Source organism: Salvia miltiorrhiza, chromosome 3, assembly GCF_028751815.1.
Source record: "Salvia miltiorrhiza cultivar Shanhuang (shh) chromosome 3, IMPLAD_Smil_shh, whole genome shotgun sequence".
NCBI lineage: Eukaryota > Viridiplantae > Streptophyta > Magnoliopsida > Lamiales > Lamiaceae > Salvia > Salvia miltiorrhiza.
In genome coordinates this window covers 6,147,094-6,166,528 of record NC_080389.1, presented here as the reverse complement: position 1 = coordinate 6,166,528, position 19,435 = coordinate 6,147,094, and the positions used below count along the sequence as shown (strand labels likewise).

General features: G+C 40.7%; 2 non-coding genes across 2 annotated transcripts; both read right to left on the bottom strand.

Annotated features, from left to right (window-relative positions):
* Positions 1-8,743: 8,743 nt before the first annotated feature.
* LOC131019262 (small nucleolar RNA R71) lies at positions 8,744-8,850 on the bottom strand. The gene has a single exon (XR_009100182.1). It is a non-coding gene; the product is annotated as a small nucleolar RNA R71 (small nucleolar RNA).
* A 9,669-nt stretch (positions 8,851-18,519) lies between these two features.
* LOC131019204 (small nucleolar RNA R71) lies at positions 18,520-18,626 on the bottom strand. Its single transcript, XR_009100126.1, has one exon. It is a non-coding gene; the product is annotated as a small nucleolar RNA R71 (small nucleolar RNA).
* Positions 18,627-19,435: the final 809 nt, after the last annotated feature.

Below are 19,435 nucleotides of genomic sequence, written 5' to 3'. Positions count from 1 at the left end.
GAAGGAAATCTTAAGAACTACCACGAAGAAGCCGATAATGCTATTTTCTTTGAGAGGAGAATATGCATCCCTCATGACGAGGAACTCAAGAACAAGATCATGAGCGAAGCCCATGACACTCCTTATGTCGCCCACCCGGGAAGCACTAAGATGTATCAAGATCTAAAAGAGAATTTCTGGTGGGAAGGAATGAAACGAGACGTGGCTTTATTCGTCGAAAAGTGTCTAGTTTGCCAGCAAGTAAAGGCTTTACACCAACGACCTTACGGCGAGCTACAACCTTTGGAAATTCCAGAATGGAAGTGGGACGATATTGCAATGGACTTTGTTACAGGATTGCCAAAAACAAGACGAGGTAACACGGCAATATGGGTCATTATTGACAGACTCACGAAGAGCGCACACTTTCTGCCTATCCCTATCACGTATAGATCAGATAAGTTAGCCCAACTCTACATCAAGGAGATCGTGCGTTTACATGGGGTGCCGAAGACAATCACGTCCGACAGAGACTCTAAGTTTACCTCCAGATTTTGGATAAGCTTGCAGAAGGAATTGGGAACAAGGTTGAATTTCAACACAGCTTTCCACCCGCAGACCGACGGTCAGTCCGAAAGGACAATTCAAACGCTAGAAGATATGTTAAGGACTGTTGTGCTAGATAGAGGAGAAGATTGGGAGCGTGTGTTGCCACTAATCGAATTTGCTTACAACAACAGCTATCAAGCAACTATCGCCATGGCACCTTATGAGGCGTTATACGGGAAGAAATGTAGATCGCCGCTTTACTGGGATGAAGTCGGCGAAAGAAGAATCTTGGGGCCAGATACAGTAGGCGAGATGATCGAGATCGTCCGTCAGATTCGACAGTGTATTAAAGAAGCCCAAGATAGACAGAAGTCTTATGCCGACAAACGACGAACCAACTTGCAGTTTGAGTGTGAGGATAAAGTCTTTCTGAAGGTTTCTCCCTCTAAAGGGATTACAAGATTTGGCGTAAAGGGTAAGCTTAGACCCCGTTTTATAGGACCCTATGAGATCCTAGAAAGGGTGGGCCCGGTAGCTTACAGGCTGGCGTTGCCGCCAAGCCTTGGGAATGTGCATAATGTGTTTCATGTGTCGCAGTTGAGAAAATATGTTTATGATCCAAAACACGTGATGCAAAGGGACGACGTTATCCTAAGCCCAGATATGAGCTATGAAGAGAGACCCGAATCTATTCTAGATCGGAAGGTTCAAGTACTAAGGAATAAGTCGATACCCTTAGTAAAAGTCCTTTGGAAGCACCATGATCAAGAAGAGGCGACATGGGAACTCGAGTCTAGCATGAAGGAGAAATACCCAGAATTATTTCCTGAGGTACAAATTTCGGGACGAAATTTATTTTAAGGGGGATAGTATGTCATATCCCAGTTTTTAATCACTGATTAAAGACTTAATAATTAGGGTTCGACATCCATTAATAATAAAACTGATTTGATTTATCTGATGTGATTTAATTGTTATATATGTGTTTTGATGTGCTAAATTCTTATTATTATTTGAATCCGTTTGAGATTTAAAGGATTATTGAGCAGTCAATAATTATTATTTCAGATTATAACTAACTTAGCAAAGTCATGTTATTTAATTTATATACGATAGAAATAGTATTTCTATTATTTACTTGAAGTCGTAATTAATTTTCGACTTATAAAACGAGTTATAAAATATGTAATTTATAGAGAGTTATAACGAAGCTTCGTTATATGGGAACCCGAAATTAGTATTACAAATACAGAATAAGGATTTTATTCATCACATTCATCTAGCACCTACACATACTTTTCATTTCCACATCCATCTTACTCTTAAATAAATTGATGGTGTTGGAAACACTCATCATATGCCAACCATTCCACTAAATAAAGAGATTCTTTACACTTTCTCCAGATCAGCCCATTCCTTTTGCCGGCCATCTTCTACACCTTTAACATCTCAACATGCAACTTACTTTTATTTAACCAAAATTAGCAGCCAACATTCCTCCCATTCCTCCTTAGTTCTTCAATAGCCAAAGAAGAGATTGACTTCATTCAAAGCTCTTACAGTAAACCTCAAGAGATTCCAGCTAGACACCAAATACCAGCTACATCGAGGTTACTCCAAATTTCTCTTTATATTTTTTTTCTAGTTATTTCTAAATCAAGCATCAAAGCAGCAACAAATACACACATACGCATAATCACTATATTTTCCTAACTATTACGGTTACAAGGTTCCAAAGAATTGATTTTGTTAAGAAAAGAAGAACAGAATAATACACACGCACACATGTTTATATATTTTCTAAACTATTACATTTACAAGGTTTGATTTTTGCTAAGGAAATGATAAATGAATGATGAAAGAACAGATTTCTAAACAAAACCCTAGCTTTGCTATACTTGTGAATCTGGACTGAATTTGGGGGTTCTTGTACTCTGTCTTATATGTGTGTCCGAGAACGGAGTGATGGGGGTGAGAGCAGCCGACGACTGCTCATGGCCGGCGATGGCGCGGCGGTAACCGCCTAGCCCTTGTCCTGCCAAAACGAGAGAGAAGAGGGTAGAGAGAGAGATGGTTAGGGCTTCTGTGAAAAAAAAAAGAGAAGAGAAGGGAGAACAGGGGAGGGAAAGAGAGATAAAGGAGAGAGAACTTATCTTTCCGGAGGCGGCCTTGGCGGTGGCGATACGATGACGGGAGCGGCGACGCTCGGCTCTTCCCCGTGAGTCCGGCGGTAGTTGTGGGCGGCGAAGATGGATGCGACGGTGGGGGTAGCCTCTGCTGCCCTATTCCGAGCAAGGGGCCGGAGAAGGAGGCGAGCAAGCGGCGACGACAGCGCACAGCGGAGGCGGAGCGTGGCTCTGTTTTTCCGGCGAGATAGAGAGAGAAGAGGTGAGAACCGAGGGATGAGTGGCTGTCGCCGTTGCTCCGGCGAGCTCTGGTGCGGCGGGTTCTGGCAGGAGGCCGAGAAGGGAGAGAGAGGTGTGAGAGTGAGAGAGCGGCGCAGCGTGTGTGTGTGTGTGTGCATGTGTTTGTGTGTGTGGGTGTGTTTAAAGAGGTAGGGCTTAGTTTGGGCCGAGTTTAATTAGTTTGGTCCTAGTTTTAATTAGTTTGGGCCGAGTTTAATTAGTTTGGGCCGAGTTTTAATTTATGTGGGCCGAAATTTTTTAAAAAAAAAAAAGAAAGAGAGTGGGCCGATTTTTATTTCTATGTGGGCCGATTTTATTTTAATTCTGCTGGGCTCTTTTTGTTCTTAATTGATGGGTTTTTATTTTAGTTGTGTGGGCTAATTTTATTTAAATGGTTGGGCTATTGTTTTAAATATAGGCCTACGAATTTTGGCCTTATTTCTTAAAAAAAAAATGTTTGAATTTTCACTAAATTATTTTTGTGAATTTAAATCTCTTGATTTAAATTTTAATATTTAAAGTTGGGATTATTTATTCTAAATGAAGTCCATTCTATTATTTAAATTATTAATGGACTTTAAAGCAAATATTTTGGGATTAAGCCCCATTTATTATATGATAAAATTATTTTCAAAGCTTACGAGTATGGATTTTTTTTTTAATGGTTAAAATGTTTTATTTCATCTCAATGGATTTTAAAATGTTTTATTATTTATAAATGAATAATGGAATTTCTTATTTATTTACATAAAAAAATGAAATGTATAGAATATTATAAATATGGTTTCTTTTAAAAGAAAAAGGATTAAATTATTTTATGAGTAATTCCATTATAATGGAATTAAAATGTCCTATTAGAATGGCTTCATGTTTTAAAAAATATATTGAGACTATTTTTGTGGAATTGTGTTATAGAATGATTAAGTATATGATTTACTTTATCAAATGAGCTTGGGATTTAATTGAGATATTAAATTGCTAAGCATATGTTTATAAATGATTTATTTATTTAAGTGATGAAAATGTGCGAAGTATGAGAAAGCATGATTTATAATGATTAAATTTTCAGGGTAATAATATATAGCTTGTTCTTAATTGATGGAGTACTTGACTAAATGACGGGTGTAGAAGGAAGTTATGGATTATGTACATGTTGATGTTCGAACAATTGGGTTCGAACCTATATGATAGTTACATGATAAGTGATTACATTTTATTGATTGAATGAAACGAGATTAAAATGGATGCTGTTAGAACCCTAAAACTTTAAAAGATACCCTAGGCACGTAGAATTAGACTTTGTCTTATGACAATTTCTTCACGAACTTATCGACTCTTCATCAATGAAGGTCCGGGCGACAGAAAGTGAAGCAGAAGAAGAAACGACTCCACGCCAGCTTTAAGAACAATTGAGGTGGGCATTATTTTATTATTACGTATATAGAGATCCCCTGCGTGACGTAGGCCTCATATGCGAATATATATGCATGATATGTTTTGACTATTTATTCAGTTCTTATAAAATGCTTATATGTTCAATGCCCTTTATGAAAATGAAAATGTTATGAAAATGAAATGTTTATGAAATGATTGACTGCCAAAATGTTTATGTTTTTATATGTATCCTATCTGTGTTGGTTCGCCAACTTTAAAGAAAATCCAATTGGGATCCTATGCTAGACAAAGGTCGCTAGCTAGGGTTAACGTGTACACTCATGGAGACCGCGAGTCGCTTGCGACCGGTCTTGGCGTCCGTGGTAAGGAGGCCTCCTTCCCGGCGCGTGATAGAAAGGGCAGATATGGATCATATAGACTGAAAATGGGATGCATCCACCTTTATGAAAATGAACGAAATGTTTTAGTAAGTGCAGGTCATTTATGAAAACCCCTGTGTGTTACTGTTATGGCAGTTCAATTTATATATGTATGCATGTTGTATTTCGGCTTATGTCACTGAGTATTTTTATACTCAGCCCTGCATGTATTTCTAAATGTGCAGGTTGAGCAGGCGATGGAATGGATCGGTGTTGAGCGGATTTCCCTTTTGATGTTTATATAATGAAACCTTGAGTATGCATCTCCATATGCATAACTCACACGTTTTTCCGCTGCAAACACTCTGAATTTGTTATCGTATTGTGGAACTTATTACTCCTTCATTTTGTTTAACTTTCATTTGGGGTTTAGTCGTTATGGCTAACTCGTTTGTTAATTACCCAAGTGGTTATATATATATATACCACTAGCTTGTTGTTATTAATGTTGGTTATTTAGTAAATCCCTTTTAATTTCCATTTCGTATTGTTTACCCAAGTCATAACCCCGGTTAACCCGTCATTGGGATAGTGGGCTGTGACAGAGTGGTATCAGAGCCGTTCGTTTGCTCTGGCCCTAGAAACCTTATTCTAAAAGGCCAAGTCTAGTTTGATTCACTAGACATATGTGGGATCATACGACACCGCTCAACACTCCATTGCATCGTGCTCAATCAAGGAAAAAGGTAACTGCAGTTACAGCGTTTTAAAGATGTTATTGTTCTAAACTGTTTCATGAAAATGTTTATATAAAGAGCACGCTATGATGAAATGTTGAATGTTTTGCCTTTCATTGAAATGTTGAATGTTTTGCCTTTCATGGCATATCATTGCAGTTATGATGTTATGATAAAAGAAGAATGATAGAGAATTGACACATGCTTTCCCCAGAAAACATAGATTGCTATAAGTTGCATGATCACTATTCTAAAAGAACATAGACTGCTGGATTAGTAGGATATCTCTACAATCTAGATTCTTAAAGTGATGATGTAGAAGAATGAAAGAGAACTTAGAGCATTTCAGCTCCCACAAGAAAACAATGGTTCTTTTGAATTACAAAGAGGAATGAAAAGACATGTACACGTTGAAGGAAAAACACGGGATGATGATACAAGACGAATTCAAGGCAAACGCTGCATCAAGGGTTTGAGCATAGTCTCTACGTTCAAATGTTCACTCGCGATGGAACACCGAATCGACTTTTAGTACACGATAGATTTTAAGAACAGTATGCTTTGCCTATATATATGTATATATTTGTGTACATGTTATACGTGGGGGTTTGGGTTCAATAGGACATAGAACTTTAAATTAAGCTTTTGGTTTGCCAGTACGAACTTGAGTTTTATTATTATGAATAGTTGTCCACGGCTTTCTAAGTTCGGGATGATGTCTCCCGTGTGACTGGAAGGTGATGATGTTGGACCTAGCAAGTCCACTTGATCCAAATACCAGTAGACGTATTTTGGGTTGAAAACCCATGTGTTTCAACTTTCGGTTGAAAAGCCAGATGAGTTTTTACTCTAGATCATTTTGTTCGACCTAGTAGTTACTCCTTTCTACCATCTGGTTATTCGTTTGAGTTTCTCAACAAATTTTTCTGCACCACTTTGTTTTGATATCGTTCAAGAATTGAGCCTTACAATTGTTGAGTTGTCCTAGTACCCTCTTGTGATCAATAAGGATTTAGATGTTTTGTTATGATGCTTTCATGATTAAATCAAGAGGAATATGTTATGAATTGAGGTAATGATTTATGCTTAATTTACACGATTTTTAAGGGGTTTGTTTGTGCATATCTTAAGTTAATCTTCTGGAAATTGGTGCGTTTATGGTGTATTTTATGCTTTGCAGGTGATTTAGGCTTTCGAGATGGAATAATTCAATTTTGGATGATTTTCGCGGTTTTTAGGTGTTTTGGTCTGTAGAGCAACGAAATCATCATTGCTCTGGAAGACCAGAGAAATCAAAGCCCAAATCCGCGAATGTCAGAGGAGTCTAGGCCAGAGGAGTCGCTTCCCTGGTGACCAGAGGAGTCGAGTCCAGCGCTCAAAAGTCAGAGCAGAGGAACCAAGTCAGAGGGATCCGACAGAGCAGAGAAATCAGTAAGAGAAGTGAAAGTCAGAGGAATCAATATTCAGAGAAATCACCCATTCCGCTGGCGATACCATTCCTCTGGCGAAACTCATTTCTCTGGCGTGGTCCGTTTTCAGTGCGTGCATCCAGCTGGAAAGTTGCCTTGTTTTACACGATTCTATTACCTTTAGAATTCTATTTCCTTTTGGAATTCTACTTTGCATGGCAACTCCTATGGTGATCTGAAGGAAATCTGAAGCTTATAAATAGGTCCTCTTTTGACCTAAGGCAGATCATCAGACGGCAGACACCCGAAAACCTTAGCATTCATACTTTAGTTTTTAGCTTTATAATTTTATTGCTTTCTAGTTTTTAAGGTTTGGATCAAGATTGAAGATTCAAGCCGCTACTTCAGTTTTTATTTAATTCGGTTTTTATTTAATTCAGTTTTTTTACAATTGCGTTCTTTTTAATTATGTTTAAGTTTTATTTTGCTATGTCTGGCTAGTTTCCTTTAGCTGATTTTAGGGTTTGTAAATAGTTGATTGAATTTATGTGATTTATTTGTTAATACCTTTGTGCCTTCCAGTTTATGATTCATAATTCCTGGTGCTTAATTTCTTGTGAATTATCTGATCAATAGTTTGCATGTTTAGCTATTCGGTTTGAGACCTAGCGGAGATAACTGTTTAGCGGATTCAGGAATGTATGATATGATTTTAACCTTGAGACCTAGCGGAGATAGGTGGATCATAGGGAGCTATTCTTAGGAACTTTTGGGAGTTAGTAGATTTTCTTGAGACCTAGCGGAGATAGAGAATTTACTAATCTACGATCGTTACTGCTCTGGCGAGAGTAATTGATTAATTAAGTGATCTCTCATCATAACTGGATTAAACTGGTACATAGGATTAATAGATTTATTACGTAGATTTAATTGATGAATTTACTACCCTAGGATCAGTTGTCTTTTATACTTGATATTTCCTAAGTGATTTTAATTATTGTTATTTGCGATTTAATTAATTAAACCGTCCTTCTTTTGTTTGCCTGAATATTACTAGAGTTCAATTAGGATTACTTAGAGTGATTCGTTGTAATAGTCCCTGTGGATACGATACTCGGTTACTTGTTATATGTGCTACAATTACACCGTGTTAGTTGCGGTAATTTGTTGCTAATAAATTAGTGATCAACTTTTTGGCGCCGTTGCCGGGGACTATTTAGAATTGACTTTAATATTTCTGATTAGACTTAAGCATTATTTCAGGCGTTATAAATTTTTATTTTTATTTTATTTTTAGTTTTTAAAATTTCTTTTCTTGTTTGTTGTCTCAGGCGTGTATGATCACGAGATCCAAAGGAAAGGAACATCTAGTACCTTTGAACTTGGAAATCGAAAAGCAATACAAAAGAGACAACCGCGAAAAGAAGAAGCAAGCAATGGCAGAACAACAGAATAACATGGACCTTGAAACTCTTATGCGAGCCGTGACACACCTTCAGAGGCAGCTAGACGAAGAGAGAGAGCGCAACCGGGGTCCTCCACCAGAGCCACCACTGAATCATATGTATCAGCCTCGGGTTGATCAATTTCAAGGAGGCAAATGGGGACCAACTGTGCAGGCCAACACATTCGAGCTGAAGCCGAGATTGATAAACATGGTGCAAGCTGAGCAGTTTAGTGGAGCGGCTTCTGAAAATCCGCATGCTCACATTACCCAGTTCCTAGATATCTGCGACACCATTAAGCAGAATGGAGTGCCACCTGATGCCATCAGAATGAAGATGTTTGGATTCTCTCTTAGGGACAGAGCGAAGGAGTGGTTCAAGAGTCTGGACAGAGGTGCTATTACTGGATGGGAGGATTTGTGTAGAGCTTTCCTAGCAAAATACTTTCCTGCCTCTAAAGCTCAGAAAATCATTGCAGAGATTTCTCACTTTTCCCAGCTAGGAGATGAGACCATTCATGATGCCTGGGAAAGATTTCGTGAGATGCTCAGGAACTGTCCACAACATGGTTTCACGGAGGATCAGCAAATCATTCACTTTTATAATGGTTTGACTGGTCTGACAAAAAGTATGGTGGATGCTACTGCAGGTGGATGTCTTCTACATAGAAATACAAAGGAGGCTTATCGAGTGATAGAAGAGATGGCCTCCAACAGTTATCAATGGCCGAATGACAGAAGTTCCACGAGAAGAATTGCAGCTGTGAATGAGGAGAGAGATAATTTTAAAGAGAAATATGAAGCTCTTCAAAAGCAGTATGAGTTGGAGAGAAAAGCAATGCTAGCTAAAATTCCTCAGCAGCCGATTTTATCCGATGTAACACAATTTGAAGATGCTAATTTTGTCCAGCAGCAGTACCAATTCAATAAACCAAACTATCAGGGACATCAGGGTGGAAATCCACCGTATCATCCCAATAATAGGAATCATCCAAATTTTTCCTATTCAAATCCCAACAATGTTGTGCAGCCTCCACCTGGGTTTTCTGTGTCTAGTGGAGGAGTCATCAATGAGCCGAAGAAGGATTCACTAGAGGAGATGATGAAGCAAGTGTTGGTGAAGGTGACCGGGATGGAGGCAAACTCGGCAAACATGGGGACCAAAATTTCCAACATGGAGCAAAATTTTTCAGCATTGTCTAAGCAGGTGCAGATGTTGGAGACTCAAGTTGGTCAGATGGCCAACCAAGCAGCTGCGCAGAACAAGCCAGGCCAACTTCCTAGCAACACTCAGTTCAATCCGAAGAGCCAACATCAGCAGCCTCAGCAAAATCAGCAATGTCATTCCATCCGGGTGGTTGATAATCTAGTTGAGGATCCAGAGCAGAGGAATCAAGAGCAGCGGGATCCAGAGCAGAGGGTTCCAGAGAAGCGGGTTCCAGAACAGCGAAATCACTCAGAGCAGAGGAATCCTCCAGAGCAGCGGAATGGCAAGGAAAAAGGTGTCGAGATTTTTGAGGAGGATGATTTGGAGATGATTGTATGCGATTCGCCACCAATTTCTAAGGTGTCGAGTTCTTCTGCAGTTAAGGAGCCCATCCCTAATCCCACATTTCCCAGGCCAGAGTACAAGCCTGTGGCGCCTTTCCCGAATCACCTGGCAAAACCAAGATTAGATGAGCAAAGCTCCAATTTTTTGGAGACATTTAAGAAGTTGGCTGTGAGTATTCCTTCCGTGGAGATCTTGAAAAACAAGCCAAATGAGGTGCAAATTGTGAAGGCTGTGATGGAAAAGAAGCGTGCATTCAATGAAATTGAGGAGGTGCTCGCAGTGAAGGAGTATCAGCTGCCTCCAAAGAGAGAAGATCCGGGCAGTTTCAATATTCCTGTGAAGATTGGGAAGTCATTGTTTGAGAAAGTGCTGTGTGACACCGGAGCAAGCATAAATGTCATGCCTCTTAAAGTATATAGGAAGTTGCAGCTGGGGGATTTGAAGCCAACCGACAAGACAATTCAACTGATTGATAAGTCTTGCTCTAAACCTCTAGGAGTTGCGGAAGATGTGCTTGTGAAGGTGAGTGATTTTTTCTTCCCAGTCGACTTTGTAGTGTTGGATATTCCGGAGGATCCAAAGATGCCTTTGCTGTTAGGGAGACCTTTCCTTGCCACATGTGGAGCAAAGCTAGATATGCAAATGGGGACGATGATATTGGGAGCCTATGGGGAAACGGTGATCTTCAAGAAACCTCCACCAAAGGAAGTTCCCCAGAACGAAGTGATTAATTTGGCTGACAGTTTTCTAGCAAATTCGGAGGATGAAGAGGTTGCGAAAAATGAGCTGCCCAAGTATGAAGCCAAGGAAAAAACTCCAAAACCAAAAGAAGTTCTGACTTTTGAGATGTGTTTATTTTTGGAGCATGATGGGGGGTCTTTGAAAACCCATACCCCCAAGAAGAAGAAAGTGAAATTCCGAATTTTTCGGAATAAGAATGAGAAGGGGGCAATGCTGGTGGAGGATGTCCGAGCCAAGAGAAGTGTTTTGGTGGAGAGGGCACCCAAGAGTAGAAAAGCCTTCCGATGGTTAGAATGTTGTTTCCGACCTCCATGAGTTTTTGAGGTATCGTCGAGCTCTAGACGTTAAATTAAGCACTTGTTGGGAGGTAACCCAACTATTTTTCTTTGTTTTGTTTTCCTTCCTTTTAGTTTCGTTGTGTTTTGTTTTGTTTCTTTTTGTTTCTTTGTTTTGTTTGGGGCTTTTGTTTCTCTGTCAGGTTTCTGGAGGTTTTCGTGTTTCAGCAAAGCCGCTCACTTCGCTGCTCTGTCCAGAGAAGCCACCCTCTCCTCTGTCCTGACCAGCGAAGTCACTCACTTCGCTGCCCTACCCAGTGCCGCCATATTTACTCTACCCAAGGCCACAAACCTCTTCAACGCCTCTCACGAAGATTCAGCTTTGCAATGCCGATATTCAGGGAAGTTTTCTACACTTTTCATATTTCTTTTATGCCCTGAGGACATGGCATACTTTAAGTGTGGGGGAGTGGTGTTTTGTGCTTATATTTTTCAAAATTGGGCGAAATTGATTTTTCTATGCTTAGTTTTTAGTCTCGAATCTGGCTAATTTTTATGAATTTGTGGAAGAGAAGATGGTTTTCAATGTGCATTTCGGGTTTGTGAATGAATGGAGGATATTCTTGTTTTACTTTTGATATATGTTTCTTGTTTGTGCAAAGAATTTTGAGTTTTGTTGCAACACTTTTGTAAGTTAGTAAAACGTGATTTGTCCGGTAGATGCTAGAAGGAGTGTTGTCATTGTGATTGCCTACGATCATATCTTATCTATGAAAAATGAAAATGTTGGACGAATTGCCAATTTCAAAATTGTCAGCTCTGAAACATCTGGCCTGTTCTGAAATGTGATAGCTCTGAGTCTCTGCTCCTCTAGTCTAACTATGAGCATGGGAAACCACGTGAAAAGACTTTGGATTATATCCAAATGGTTTTATTTCATGAATTATGGCTCAACTGTCGAAAAATTCTAAGCACAAAAAGTGTGAAAAATGGTGATATTGATTATAAAGGCGGTCACATTAGGGAATTCACTTCTAGCGGAGAATTGGGTCTGATCGAATTACTTGCATTACTCTTTTGTTGCTTCTTAAACTTTGAGTTACTTGCATGACCGAGAGATGTATGTTGATTGTAAAGTTTTGAATTGACTTTGTGAATGATGGGATGGAAATAAATGTTGTTGAAATCAATCTCTTCCTAGGATTCATATAGATTTTGCTTGAGGACAAGCAAAAGGCTAAGTGTGGGGGAGTTGATTTATGCTTAATTTACACGATTTTTAAGGGGTTTGTTTGTGCATATCTTAAGTTAATCTTCTGGAAATTGGTGCGTTTATGGTGTATTTTATGCTTTGCAGGTGATTTAGGCTTTCGAGATGGAAGAATTCAATTTTGGATGATTTTCGCGATTTTTAGGTGTTTTGGTCTGTAGAGCAGCGAAATCATCATTGCTCTGGAAGACCAGAGAAATCAAAGCCCAAATCCGCGAATGTCAGAGGAGTCTAGGCCAGAGGAGTCGCTTCCCTGGTGACCAGAGGAGTCGAGTCCAGCGCTCAAAAGTCAGAGCAGAGGAACCAAGTCAGAGGGATCCGACAGAGCAGAGAAATCAGTAAGAGAAGTGAAAGTCAGAGGAATCAATATTCAGAGAAATCACCCATTCCGCTGGCGATACCATTCCTCTGGCGAAACTCATTTCTCTGGCGTGGTCCATTTTCAGTGCGTGCATCCAGCTGGAAAGTTGCCTTGTTTTACACGATTCTATTACCTTTAGAATTCTATTTCCTTTTGGAATTCTACTTTGCATGGCAACTCCTATGGTGATCTGAAGGAAATCTGAAGCTTATAAATAGGTCCTCTTTTGACCTAAGGCAGATCATCAGACGGCAGACACCCGAAAACCTTAGCATTCATACTTTAGTTTTTAGCTTTATAATTTTATTGCTTTCTAGTTTTTAAGGTTTGGATCAAGATTGAAGATTCAAGCCGCTACTTCAGTTTTTATTTAATTCGGTTTTTATTTAATTCAGTTTTTTTACAATTGCGTTCTTTTTAATTATGTTTAAGTTTTATTTTGCTATGTCTGGCTAGTTTCCTTTAGCTGATTTTAGGGTTTGTAAATAGTTGATTGAATTTATGTGATTTATTTGTTAATACCTTTGTGCCTTCCAGTTTATGATTCATAATTCCTGGTGCTTAATTTCTTGTGAATTATCTGATCAATAGTTTGCATGTTTAGCTATTCGGTTTGAGACCTAGCGGAGATAACTGTTTAGCGGATTCAGGAATGTATGATATGATTTTAACCTTGAGACCTAGCGGAGATAGGTGGATCATAGGGAGCTATTCTTAGGAACTTTTGGGAGTTAATAGATTTTCTTGAGACCTAGCGGAGATAGAGAATTTACTAATCTACGATCGTTGCTACTCTGGCGAGAGTAATTGATTAATTAAGTGATCTCTCATCATAACTGGATTAAACTGGTACATAGGATTAATAGATTTATTACGTAGATTTAATTGATGAATTTACTACCATAGGATCAGTTGTCTTTTATACTTGATATTTCCTAAGTGATTTTAATTATAGTTATTTGCGTTTTAATTAATTAAACCGTCCTTCTTTTGTTTGCCTGAATATTACTAGAGTTCAATTAGGATTACTTAGAGTGATTCGTTGTAATAGTCCCTGTGGATACGATACTCGGTTACTTGTTATATGTGCTACAATTACACCGTGTTAGTTGCGGTAATTTGTTGCTAATAAATTAGTGATCAGGTAAGGAATATACTGAGGATCTTTTATCTTTGAAGCACAGAATGCCTCCCAGAAGAGCCCCAAGAAACAATGTGGGAACCGCAAACGAACCCCCACGAAGGGTTGAAGAACTTTTTCTTAAACAGAGCCCGCCAACATTCAACAGGACTGGCAACCCGACTGATGCCGAAATCTGGATTAGAGCAATGGAAAGGATTTTCGACTTTCTTTACTGTTCTGACCAAGAGAGACTCTCTTGTGTTGCATTCCAACTAACTGGGTCGGCAGATTTTTGGTGGGAAACCAAGAAGAGGGCAATGACCCTCGAACAATTGGAAAACCTGACTTGGGAAGACTTCAAGACGGAGATCTATGATAAATACATTCCCAAGAGCTACAGAAAGAAGAAAGAGACGGAGTTTTTCAATCTGAAACAAAACAAGATGTCCGTGACGGAATACGATCGCGCTTTCTGCGACATGTCTCGCTATGCCCCTCATCTGATCGACACTGATGAAAAGATGGCCGAGAAGTTTCGTTCAGGCCTTAGGCATGAGATCAAGATGGCGCTTGCTGGTCATGGTAATCTCACCCACTCTGAGGCACTTAGCAGAGCCCTGGATGTTGAAGCAGCCATGCCTGAAGACCGCCCAACCCAGACTCAAGCTTCGGGAAACAACGATCGTGGGAAGAGAAAATGGGATGGCAACAACAACAATAATAGGGGTTACTACAACAACCAAGATAACAAGAGGCCATGGCAAGGAAACATGATGCCACAAGGGCAATGGCAAGGACGACCAGTCAATCCAGGATCAGCTGTAAACAATCAGGGCCAGCTCAGGGCACCTTTGTGTCCCAAATGCTCCAAGTCACATCACGGCATATACTTGGCTGGCAGCAATACCTGCTTTAAGTGTGGCCAGAAGGGCCATTTTGCCAGAGACTGCCAAGGAAAACCTCAAGGAGGAATGAGAGGGCCAAATCAGCCGAGCCAAGTACAACCACTCAGGGCTATTCAAGGCCAACAACTACTCTACCCACCACCACAGCAACAACATCGACCTGCGATATGTCCACCGCAAATTCCACAGGCAAGAGCCTATGCCTTGCACAAGAATAAGCAAGGAAACAACCAAGGGAATTTGGCAGGTATGGGCACATTACTCGACACACCTGTTATACTTCTGTTTGACACAGGTGCCTCGCATTCTTTTATTGCAAGTGCATGCATAAAAACTTTAAAGCTCCAACCTGAAAAGACTAATCAGGACTTGAGAATTTCTTCACCAATAGGAGGGACGACAGTAGTAACACATGCTTGCTTGAACCTAGAACTGACCATAGGATCGTTTAAGGTCATAGCGAATAACTTGCACGTCATATCGATGGAGGACGTTGATATAATCCTGGGGATGGACTGGCTAGCGGAGAACTATGCCACGATATTGTGCCAAGAGCGGAGAATCGCTTTCAACTTTCCAGGAAGGGACGCTTTGAGTTTCCACGGAATATGCAGGAGGAACAGAGTGCCGACTATTTCAGCTTTACAGGCAAGGAAGATGATGAACAAGAAAGACTGCCAAGCCTTCCTCGTATACCTGAACGGGGGAATTGAGACCGAAAAGACAATGGAAGATGTAGAGATCGTGCGGGATTTTCAAGATGTTTTCCCAGAAAATTTGCCAGGATTACCACCTGACAGACAAGTAGAATTCACCATCGATCTAGAGCCAGGAGCGACGCCGGTATCAAAAGCACCGTACAGAATGGGCCCGAAGGAATTGGAAGAGTTGAAAATCCAGTTACAAGAGTTGCTGGACCTAAGCTTCATCAGGCCTAGTGTGTCCCCATGGGGAGCGCCGGTGCTGTTTGTCAAGAAGAAAGATGGAACCTTGAGATTGTGCATCGATTATCGAGAGCTGAACAAGCTAACGCTTAAGAACAAGTATCCATTGCCCAGAATTGATGATTTATTCGACCAACTCAAGGGCGCGAGTGTTTTCTCCAAAATCGATTTGAAGTCTGGGTATCATCAGTTAAAGGTTAGACATGAAGATATACCCAAAACGGCTTTCCGAACAAGATATGGTCACTACGAGTTCGTAGTTGTACCGTTCGGACTAACAAATGCACCAGCTGTGTTCATGGACCTCATGAACAGAGTATTTCATCCTTATTTGGATAAATTCGTCTTGGTGTTTATTGATGATATCCTCATTTACTCCAAGAATGAAGAAGAACACAGGGAACATCTGAGAACTGTTTTGCAAACTCTTAGGGATGAACGCCTTTATGCCAAATTCAACAAATGTGAGTTTTGGCTCAAAGAAGTTACATTTCTGGGACATATTGTATCTTCAGAAGGTATTAAGGTGGACCCCGCCAAAGTGGAAGCAGTACAAGGATGGAAGTCGCCAACTACCCCAAACGAGATCAGAAGTTTCTTGGGATTGGCTGGCTACTATCGAAGATTCATTGAGGGATTTTCCAAGATAGCAAGGCCGATGATGCAATTGCTCCGAAAGGGAATTAAATACACATGGACTAACGAGTGTGAAGAAAGTTTTCAGCTGCTCAAGGAAAAGCTAACTACAGCGCCAGTGCTAACAATTCCGGAACCAGACAAGGAGTATGTGGTCTACACGGATGCATCAAAGAACGGACTAGGATGCGTTTTGATGCAGGAAGGCAAAGTGATTGCATATGCATCGCGGCAACTTAGGCCACACGAATTGAATTATCCGACCCATGATCTTGAACTAGCGGCGGTAGTGCACGCATGACAAACATGGTTTTCGTACCTCAATTCCACATGTTTTGTTGTCATTTCCCTTCATGTTTTGCTTGTGAATGCTTGTTTGTGCCCGAATATTTAGTTTTATAAAGATTTGATATCTTGGTGTAGTTTTGGAGCAATTTCAGGAAACCTCAATGATTAATTGGAGGATTTTGAAGATATGAGATTGAAGTACGTCTCGAGAGGAATCCGTGAGCGCAAACGGCGACCAAATCCGAGTCCGGACGAGGGAGAACGGAGCAAAACGAGCGGACTGCGCAATACGCCCAGTACCCCGCGGTCACCACCCGCGGCCGCGGGGTGGGACCGCGGGTCAGCTGTTCCCAATTCCAGGGGTGTACCGCGGTCACCACCCGCGGCCGCGGGGCGGGACCGCGGGTTCCCTGAGTTTTGCCCACGTTTGAGCACCACGGGCGCGGGCCATGACCGCGGGAAAAGAGCGGAGTCGCGTTTTTCAGCCCTTAAACCCCTTTCTCCCCCTTTTCCTCACACTATTCATCATCCCCAACCTCATACTCACCCATTTCCATCTTCCCCAATTCCTCCACACCAAACCCTAGCCTCCATTACCACATCTTTTTACCAAGATTGAATGCATTGAAGAGGAGAAAAGATTGGAGAAAGCTCATTAATAGGATTTGTCACTTCTTACTCTCTCTTTCATTTATGTATTTCTTTGATTTAGGTTTGTTGTTTGTGAACATGTTTGGATAAAATCCCCCATTGGTTTGGGGATTAGGCTAGTTGATTATGTGATGGATTGATTATTATGCTTAATATATGTCTTGATTATTTCCTTGTTATTATCTTTTCAAGCCCTAGCTTTAATTCTTGTATGGATTGTTGGTCACTTTCTATGCATTTCTAATTTGTGATTTGAATTGGGAGAGGATAATCATAATAGATTAGGAGCTTGAAACATATTGACTCAATAAACCGGGAGGTTGAGAGTTGGGTGAGAGTTTACCGATCCTTTGTGCTTTTGGGAGTTATAGGTTAGAAGTTGACCGGGGACGGCAACTATGACCCGTAATCTACCGTTTTAGTCGTCCGGGAGGGGGCTAGAACTAGTGGGGAGATCACTCTAGATAAATAGGAATATCAAGACTAATATTGAGCTAATTTGAAGTCCATTGCTAATCCATCGATGCCTAATCCCTAAACCACCTTCATCACTTAATTAATCCACTTTGTTTGAGTGTTCTTATTTTGTCTTTGAATTTGTTAGTTAATCAAACCACTCACCTCCTTGTTTAGTCTAAATAGCTCTAGCATAATGACTTAAGGTAATCACTAGAATTTGACTACTAATCCTTGTGGAATACGACCTTGCTTCCCTATATTGCAACTACACCGTATACTTGCGGCGTGGTGAAAATATTAGCGAACAAGTTTTTGGCGCCGTTGCCGGGGATTAGTTTAGTTTCTTTGCTTGTGATATTTTGCTTCATTGTGCTTAACTACTTTAGACATTTTACTTGCTTTAATTTTTGTTTTCTATTTTAAGATTGTGATTTGACTCTTTGTTCTTGTTGGTTGATAGGTAGTGTATGAATACAAGGTCTAAAGGTGCACCTCTTATACCTATAGACCTTGAGGTTGAAGCTTTTTGCCGACACAACAAAGCAAGAACAAGAAGAGATAGAGAGTTGGAGGAAGCTATGGCGGAAAATTTCGATTTAATCCGTCAACTCCAAAGGCAATTGGAGGACATGCAAGGGCAAATCAATGAGCAAGAGGCTCAAAGGAATGCACCACCACCACCACCTATTAGCAATATGTTCCAACCCGTGGTCCAACAAGTGGGAGTGCATGCCCCGAGAATCAATGCCAATAATTTTGAGCTCAAGCCGGCCCTCATCAACATGGTGCAACAAAATTAATTCGCCGGTCTTTCTCAAGATGACCCGAATGGACATCTCGGCAATTTCTTGGAGATATGCGATACTATCAAGATAAATGGAGTTCCGGAGGATGCCATTCGACTCCGACTCTTTCCCTTCTCACTAAGGGGCATGGCCAAGACATGGTATCAATCTTTAGAGATTGGTTCCATCACTACATGGGAGAAAATGGCTCAAAGGTTCCTTATCAAGTTCTTCCCTCCAAGTAAGACAATGAAGATGAAGAAGGACATTGTCCAATTTCATCAATTCGATGGAGAGACCTTCTATGAAGCTTGGGAGAGATTCAAAGAGATGATAAGGAAGTGTCCCAACCATGGTTTGGATCAAAACACCATTATTTGCTCATTCTATACCGGGTGTAGTGGTGAGATGCAAAGAGACATGAATGCATCGGCCAATGGAGCATTGTTGGAGAAGAGCCACGAGGAGGCCACCCACATCATAGAGAACTTGGCCGCCAATAGCTACCAATTTCCGGGGGAGAGGACTATTTTGAAGAAGGTGGCGGCTACAACAAGCTCGGATCCGATAGCTCTTTTGACAGCTCAATTGACCGCCATGAATAACAAGATTGATGCTATGTCAATATCAAGGGTAGAGCCCGTGGTTGAAGAACAAACTAGCTTCGAGGATGTGAACTACATCAACAACAACAACAACCGAGGCCAAGGGAATTTCCGGCCTTCACATCAAGGTGGTTATCAAGGCCAAGGGCAAGGGCAATACAATCAAGGATTTCAAACAAATCGCCACCCAAATCTTGCCTATGGTAATCCCAATAACTTCTTGCAACAACCGCCCGGATTTGCGGTGAGTGATGGCATGATCAAGGAAGAGAAGAAGCTCAACCTTGAAGAGATCTTAATGAAATTCATGACGGCCACTCAAGCCCACATGACAAGAACCGACGAAAGGTTAGAGGCTCAAGCAACCCAATTGAAAATGCTTGAGATGAAAGTGGGACAAATTGCTGAATCCTTAAGCAACCAACATCAAAAGGGGCAATTTCCGAGTAACACCGTTGTGAATCCAAAAGAACATTGCAAGGCTATCACTATAAGAAGTGGGAAGATACTTGAAGAGTCCAAGATACCTCCGGAAGTCAAGAACAATGATGAGAACATTTCCT